Here is a 7,934-nt window from a genome sequence, read left to right as displayed (position 1 = left end):
GCTAGGATGCCTTATTGTGCTACCTCTCGTGCTACTTTATCTGCAAGTCTATTTCCTGTATGAATTCGGGAATCTCCACACTGATGTACCTTGCAGTGTAGTACAGCCACTTCTTTGGGCAGTTGGATAGCATTGAGAAGGGACAATATTTCTTGTTTATATTTAATGGGAGATTCTTGTCCTATTAATAGGCCTCTTTCCTTCCATATAGCTCCATGGGCATACACAATGCTAAAAGCATATTTCAAGTTGGTCTTTTTCCTGCTGCCAATTCCATGTCTCTTCATAGGGCTATGAGCTCTGCCCTTTGTGCTGAGGTGTCCGTGGGCAGCAGTGCAGCTTCTATTATCTTGGTTGACATGACTATGGCATAGCTGGCTCTTCGTTTTCCATCTTGCACCAAGCTACTTCCATCTACAAAGAACTCTGGATCTTCAGTGGGTGTGTCTTGTAGGCCTGGTCGCCTTGCATAAACTTGCTAAATTGTCTGTAAGCAATCATGGGTTAACTGTTCATTCCCTTGCATCAGGGTGTTCAGGAATTAGGCTGGATTTAACACTGTGGTTAATTTCAACTCCACATCTTCTTGCTCCATTAAAATAGTCTGATACTTCAGCATATGATTCAGGGAAAGCCAATGCTCCTCTTTTTGTCCTAATACAGTGGTTATAGTATGTGGAATATACACTGCTATCTATTGTCCCAAAGTCAATTTCCTGGCCTCTTAGATGAGGAGAACAGTCGCCACTAAGGCTTGCAGGCATCTGGGCCATCCCTGGCTGACCTTGTCACGCTGTTTTGAAAAGTACCCCACAGGCCTCTTGAAGTCTTCTACCTTCTGAGCCAGAACTCTGAAGGCTAGGTGCTGTCGTTTGTGCACAAAAAGCTCAAAGGGCTTTGTTAAGTCTGGAAGTGCTAAGGCAGGCGCAGACATCAAGGCCAGCTTTAAGTTACGGAATGCATGTTCACCCTCAGGAGTCCAAATCAAAGGTCCTTCCAGGGCCTCCTTTAAAAGCTCATACAATAGTTTAACTAAAAGTTCATAATTTGAAACCTACAATCTGCACCATCCAGCCATACCCAAGAATGCTCTTAAATCTCAGGCAGTCACAGGTTGGGGTACCTGGAAAATGGCTTCTTTTCTGTCTGTTCCTAATTTCCACTGTCCCGGTATTATTTCAAATTCTTGGTAGGTAACTTGCTGCTTCATGGTCTGAGATTTTTCCTAAGACACTTTGTAGCCTACTTGGCATAGGAAATTTAGAAGACTGATAGTCAATTCCATACACTTTTCATTAGTTTCAGTTGCTAACAAGATGTCATTAACATACTGCAGGACAAACCCTTTGGGATTGTCCTTTTCCCAGACCTCTAATTCTTTTGCCAGTTGGTTTCCCAAAAATCCTTGGACGATTTCTAAATCCTTGCAGTAGCACAGTCTAGGTAAGCTGAGTCTTCTGGCCAGTTTGAGTATTTTCCCACTCAAAGGCAAAAATGCCCTGACTTTGCTTATCGAGAGGTATGCAAAAGAAAGCATCCTTCAGATCTGTTACTGTAAACCATTGGTGATATTCCATAAGGGCTGTTAACAAGGTATAAGGATTGGCTACAACAGGGTGGATATCCTGAACTATTTAATTGATCACTCTTAGGTCTTTTGCCAGCCTGTATTTATTCATCCCAGGATTTTTAACTGGCAAAATAGGAGTGTTATATTCTGACTCACATTCTATCAATAATACAAATTCCCTGAAATTTTCTATTAGACTCTTGATTCCCCTTCTAGCTTCTAATTTTAAAGGATACTGCTTCTGCCTTACTGGCTTTGATACAGGTTTTAGGGTAATGCTTACAGGCTGAGCTTGTTGGGAATGGCCTGGAGTTCCACTGGCCCAAACCAAGGGTGTTACTGCATTTTCTACTGCTTACTGTATTCCTCCAGAATTGTCTGGTTCTGGTGTTCCCTGCAACATAAAAGTCCTTGCCTCAATGGCTTTAGTCTCTGGTACAAATAATTGTACTTCTCCATCTTTAAATACAATCTGAGCCTCCAATTTACTTAACAGGTCGCTTCCCAAAAGAGGAACCAGACACTCTGACATATATAAAAGTTGATGTGTTAACTTTATTGGCTTAAATTTACAATCTTGCCTACAACTTTTCCACACAAACCCCTTTCTTGTGAAAAACCGCATATGCACAGTGTAGTATGATGCTTTTAAAAGAAGACACCTGTAGCTACAGGTTTCCTAGCATGTGTAGCTGCAATCTTGTTCCTGTTACGGTCACAGTATGTTATTAGTTCCTGTAGGAAACAATTACAAGAGAATATTGTCTTTTTGAAAATGCCATTTCCAAGCTTTTGTGATTTTTGAGGGAGGTGTGACTCAAATACATCCCGAGGCCTCAGAACCAGCTGCTGACACAAACAAACCACAAACTTGTTTGTTGTTGGAAGTTGAGCCCCTGTTAGGGGAGAAGAGGGGCAAGCTGACTCATCAATTCTGAACAGATGAAGTTGGATACACAGCCTGACATCCAGGCGAGAGCCTTTAACTCCGAGCAGCCGAGCTGATGGGGACAACTCTCACAAATACCACGCCTGACCCAAACATGCGTGTCACTATGGCGACTGGCGGGCCGGCGTCTTGGCCGCCTGGCGGGCCGTGCTCCTCCCCCTCCCGGCGGCGGGTGGTGCTAGGTCTCAGTGCCACCGAGGTTGCTATGGCGACAGTTCTTGAGAGGTTGCGAGGGGGCGCTGTGAGCCGGCCTAGGTTGCGACCATCGTGGCGGTGTGTGTGGGGGTGAAACTGAAAGTGAAGTGCTCCGGTCGCGAAGAAGCGAGATTGAGTCGCTGGCTCCTTCCCATGAGTGCCTGAGCCACCCCGACCCGAGTATGTCGGATAGTTTCGACTGAACTCCAGGTGCTGGTCGGGGCTGAGGTCGAGGTGGTGCTGCTTTCAGCGGCGCGGACGCGTTGGAGAGCGGTGGTGGGGCCTGTCTTGGGGGTAGTGGTTCCCACAGTACAGTCTCGGCCGAAAAGCAGCATAAAACGGGCAGCCTCTTGCTGCAGCAGGAACCGTTGCGACCTCCGAAGGCAGCGCCGCTGAGCACCGAAAACGCAGGTACTGGCCGCCGCCGTGCAATGGCCCCTTCCCCACCCTTCCAGAGGCCCCCGGTGCCGAAGGTATCGAGGAGTGGCCCCCTAAAGTCCGCTGAGCTCCCCTTCTTTGTGCAAAGTGCCCTGCTCCTGCTTCGCTTGCTGCTCCGGCACCCCCCACCCCCATTCCCGTCGCCGTCCCACTGAGAGTGGAGCCCTGGGGCTTCCCTCACACACCTCCCTTCGGCCTAGCCACAGGGACACGTACTTTCTCCCACCCCACGCACCTAGGGGCTTAGAGGCCACCGCATGGAGATGAGCTGGGTAGGGGGCCTGGCAACCGCACGTTTCCTTAGATGAGCACTCATGTTTCTGAGCTATGGACCTGTGCCCAAGTAAAGGTATGATGTACCGTTGTAGCCTGCTTGCAATCTTTCTGTCTGTCCCTCCCTCACTTTTTGTGCCCACACATCTGTATGTATGTGTTTTAGCCATTTGTTCATCTGACTACAGATGTTCTCATTCTTCCCCTTACAGAAGAATTCTCTAACTGTGGACTAAAGGTTTGACAAAAAAATAAACCCAACCCAACAGTAACATCAAGCATTATTTGTTGGTTACCTTTTTCAGCTAGATCCAGATTATGTTTTCAGTAAATTTAGGAGCTAATTTATAAACATGGATTAGGAAAATGTGGTTTAAAAAACACCATTTCATTGGATTAATTTTTAAAATTGTGTACAAAAATGATAGTTAAGTGTCTTTAAGGATTATGTTAAAAAATAGTGATTTCTTCCATTTATTGACCTTTAGATTCTTGCCTTTACATATAAAATCTATGAGAAAAACCCAAAAGCAGCAAGAATATAATAAGAAAATGTACTAGTTTCTCAGGTTAGCTCTTAGAAAACATGTTTTCATGGGGAAAGAGAGGGCTGTCTTTCACCCTTTTTTTGGTCATCTTCACATGAACATTGATTATGTTCACTTTCTGTCATGTAGAAAGGTGCCTAGAGTTTGCTCAAGTGAAAGCTTTTATCCATATTATATATATATATTTGAAGGATAGGATGATAGAATGGTTTGGGTTGGAAGGGACCTTAAAGACCATTTAGTTCCACCCTCCTGCCATGGGCCAGGACACCTTCCACTAGACCAGGTTGCTTCAAGCCCCATCCAACCTAGCCTTGAATACTTCCAGGGATGGGGCAGCCACAGCTTTTCTGGGCAACCTGTGCCAGGGCCTCACCAACCTCACAAGGAAGAATTTCTTCCTAATATCCAATCTAAACCTACTCTTTCGGTTTGAAGCCATTCCTCCTTATCCTATCACTCCATGACCTTGTAAAAACTTCCCCTCTTGTCGTAGTTGAGATGGTCACAATAGAAAGCAACACTCCATTTTCAGAAGGCTTCACACCTGGTTTTATTATAGCATGCATGCTTTTTATACATTCTTACAAAACTCATAAGTTTACACTTTACTCATTGGTCAGGAAAGACAAAGTGCTTATTGGAATAGACAGTTGCAGGTTTCTCTTATTTATCCTTCTTTCTTTCTTGGTTTCTATGTCAACGACCTTGGTAGAAAATTCTTTCAGGGGTAAACACGGATCTTCTTATCAAACTTCTCTCTGGCTCACAGAAGTTGCTGTAAAACCTCTTCCACACCCTCTGGCTTTTTTGTAGGCCCCCACCAAGTACTAAAAGGCCACCATAAGGTCTCCCCAGAGCCTTCTGTTCTCCAGACTGAACAATCCCAACCTATCTCCATTGCAGAGGTGATTCTGCCCTCTGATCATCTTCATGGCCCTCCTCTGGACTTGCTCCAGCAGGTCCACATCTTTGTTGTGTTGGAGACCTCAGAACTGGATGCAGACCTCAGAACTGGATGCATTACTCCAGGTGTGGTCTCACAAGAGCAGCATAGAGGGGCAGAATCACCTCCCTCGCCCTGCTGGTCATGCATTTTTTGATATAGCCCAGGACAGGGTTGGCTTTCTGGGCTGTAAGTGCATATTACCAGCTCATGTTGAGCTTCTTGTCAACTAGCACTCCCAAGTCTTTCTCCCCAGGGCTGCTCTCAACCCATTCTCTGCCCAGCCTGTACTTGTGTTTGGGATTGCCCCAACCCAGGTGCAGGACCTTGCACTTGGCCTTGTTGACCTTCATGAGGTTCCCACAAGCCCATCTCTCATGCCTCTCCAGGTCCCTCTGGATGGCATCCCTTCCCTCCAGCGTGTTGACTGCACCACACAGCTCTGTGTCATCAACGAACTTACTGAGGGTGCCCTTGATCCCACTGTCCATATGTCAGGGTCTGTCCGAAAATCCCTCATGTTTGCCTCATGACTGTCTCCAAGGACTGAGACCCCAGACCCTGAAAGTAGCTCTAGCCTGGCTGAGGTGGAAAGTCTGCCAAGCCTTAAGGACTGGTATGTGATGCCATGGGAACTCAGTGCAAGAACAATGGACTGGTCATGGTGGACTGAGCCCTAATCAGTTCATCCTGTACCTTTGGTCCTGTACTCTTGGTCCTGCACCGACGCGACGGTTACAACTAGTTCCCAAAACAACGAGTCCACACCCACCGTGTAGCCAGGAGAGCTGCCGCTTTGGCCAGATGCCACCCGCTTTGAGGAACCCTATAAAAGACTCAAGGAGTTTTGAGGACTTTGTCTGGACCCCACCTGGAGAAGACAGCCTATGAGCATCTCGTCAAGCTCTGAGGGCCTCGTCTCTTCAGACTGGTAGCTATAATCCCCTTCCCCTCTTTCTCTGTCTTTCACTCTATCTCTTTATTTCTCTCCCACTATCGCAGTTGTTGGCACTAAATAAAAGTGCATTTTTGTTTAAGCAAAGTGTTGTGTCCCCTGCAGTGTCTTTTGTGCTTTGAGATCTCCAAAAAGAACCTATCAGGGACCCTGCATGCATTTGCGGACCCTGACATTAAATTGGCGTAGTAGGCAGGATCTTGATAGACAGATTAAGGGTTGCGGGTTGTATGTAGTTTGTAACAGGGGAAGGACCCTCGCTTCAGCCGCACCTAGCACGCCACGTCCAGTGAGCGCTGTCTAGAAAGCAAGGGGGGTGAGTGGAATTTCCCGCAAACTGCATACACCCATGTGAAAAGCATCCCCTGTCTTCAGGATTTTTAAGAAGATCTCATTTATACAAAAGATGGGACTCTGTTGTTTTATTTTTTGTGTGTGTTTTTGAGCTGTTTGGTGCAGTTGAGGAGACAACTATTTGTAACTAAGGAGTACCTCCCAAGCAGTTTTGGTCCCCTCACCCACTCCAGGGAAGCGAAGGGAAACACAGTTTTAGCTGTGCTTGTGTGTAACTTAAGAGTACCTCCCTGAAAGTGGTTTTGGTCCCTTCACAAAATGAGTGATAACCTTAATGACAAAACTAAAGCTGGACTTTATGCTTTGCTAGCTAAGCACAATGCCAAACCTTCTCCGGGAGAAGAGGAATGGGCACAAAGTAACTGGTTTACTTTGGATAATGTAGTTGATAGAATATGTGCTTTACAACATGATACAAAATTCAAGCTGGGCAAAAATAAAACCATCTTGTGCTCAGTTTTGGGAGCTTGTCTTATGGCAGCCGTAGAAACTCGCTTCAAGCAAAGAAGTGAGGAACATGCTATCATAGACTCCCTGCAAAATTTAGTAGAAGTCTTGCAGAAAGAATTAGAACATGAAAGGAGTCTTAGAGAGGAGAGAAACGTGTGAGTAAAGAAAAAGCAGTAATAGGCTCCCTACAAACCCTAGTAGAAGTTTTGCAGAAAGAATTAGAATATGAAAGAAGTCTTAGAGAGGAGAGAGATAAAAACTTAAAACATGTAGAATCACCAAAAGAAGTAGAAGAGAAAGAAGCACACCACATTAAACACATATATCCCCAGAAAGAATTGGTACACATACAAAATTGTGGAGAATCTTGTTGTTCCAATTTGAGACCTCTCATTAAAACAGAATACAATTTTATAAATGAAGAGGATTTTGATCCTCACATTACCACCAAAGAAATACCATACACTGCCACTGAATTAGCCAAATTAAAGAAAGAATATTCACGTCTCCCTCACGAATCAGAAACAGAATATGTTTTCCGGGTGTCCCTCACTGGTGGTGATCAAATTAAATTAACAGAACAAGAAGCCAGTGGGTATTGGGGAGATGGTGTCTTCCTAACAACGGGAGATAAATGTGACACATTGTCCCTGACACAGTGTGCGGCTTTTTGGGCCGGGGGAACGAGCCCCTTGGACAGGGGAGACCCCATAGCTATAATTAGTACCCTCGACCAACTCCTAGAAAGTGTGCACAAAGCCGCTTGCTTGCAAATGATTCATGAAAAAAAATTAATTCCTGGTTTTGAATCCCTGATGCAATTACCTGTGAAGCCCAAAATAATGACCCCTTTAATTCAAGGGCTTCCAGAATCACTCAAACCTACAGTGATTTTAATTCAAAAAACCACAGCAGCTGTATGTCCCGTAGGAAGACCAGATAGATTTCCTAGTAACCTGAACAACCCATTTGTTCCCCTTTATGACTTGTTGAGGAAAGGGGTAAAATGGGATTGGACTCCTTCTCAGGAGAAAGCATTGCAATTGCTGATTTTTGAAGCAACAGCTTATCAAGCATTGGGTCCCATCCATCCTACAGATCCCTTTCAGGTAGAATGGGGATTTGCTGCCTCAGGGCTGTCAGTACACATATGACAGAGGGGACCTGAGGGTCCAACAAGGCCTGTGGGCTTCTATTCTCGTGGTTTCAGAGACACTGAGAAAAGATACACTACCTGGGAAAAGGGGCTGTTTGTG

At 45.4% G+C, this 7,934-nt stretch overlaps 1 pseudogene; it reads left to right on the top strand.

Moving 5' to 3' along the window:
- Window positions 1-2,702: 2,702 nt before the first annotated feature.
- Window positions 2,703-7,934, top strand: part of LOC137464324 (polyadenylate-binding protein-interacting protein 1-like) — a 29,862-nt pseudogene continuing 24,630 nt past the window's right edge.

This window comes from Anomalospiza imberbis, chromosome W (assembly GCF_031753505.1).
Source record: "Anomalospiza imberbis isolate Cuckoo-Finch-1a 21T00152 chromosome W, ASM3175350v1, whole genome shotgun sequence".
Lineage (NCBI taxonomy): Eukaryota > Metazoa > Chordata > Aves > Passeriformes > Viduidae > Anomalospiza > Anomalospiza imberbis.
The sequence above is the reverse complement of the archived record's forward strand: the minus strand, read 5'-3'. Positions and strand labels throughout refer to the sequence as shown.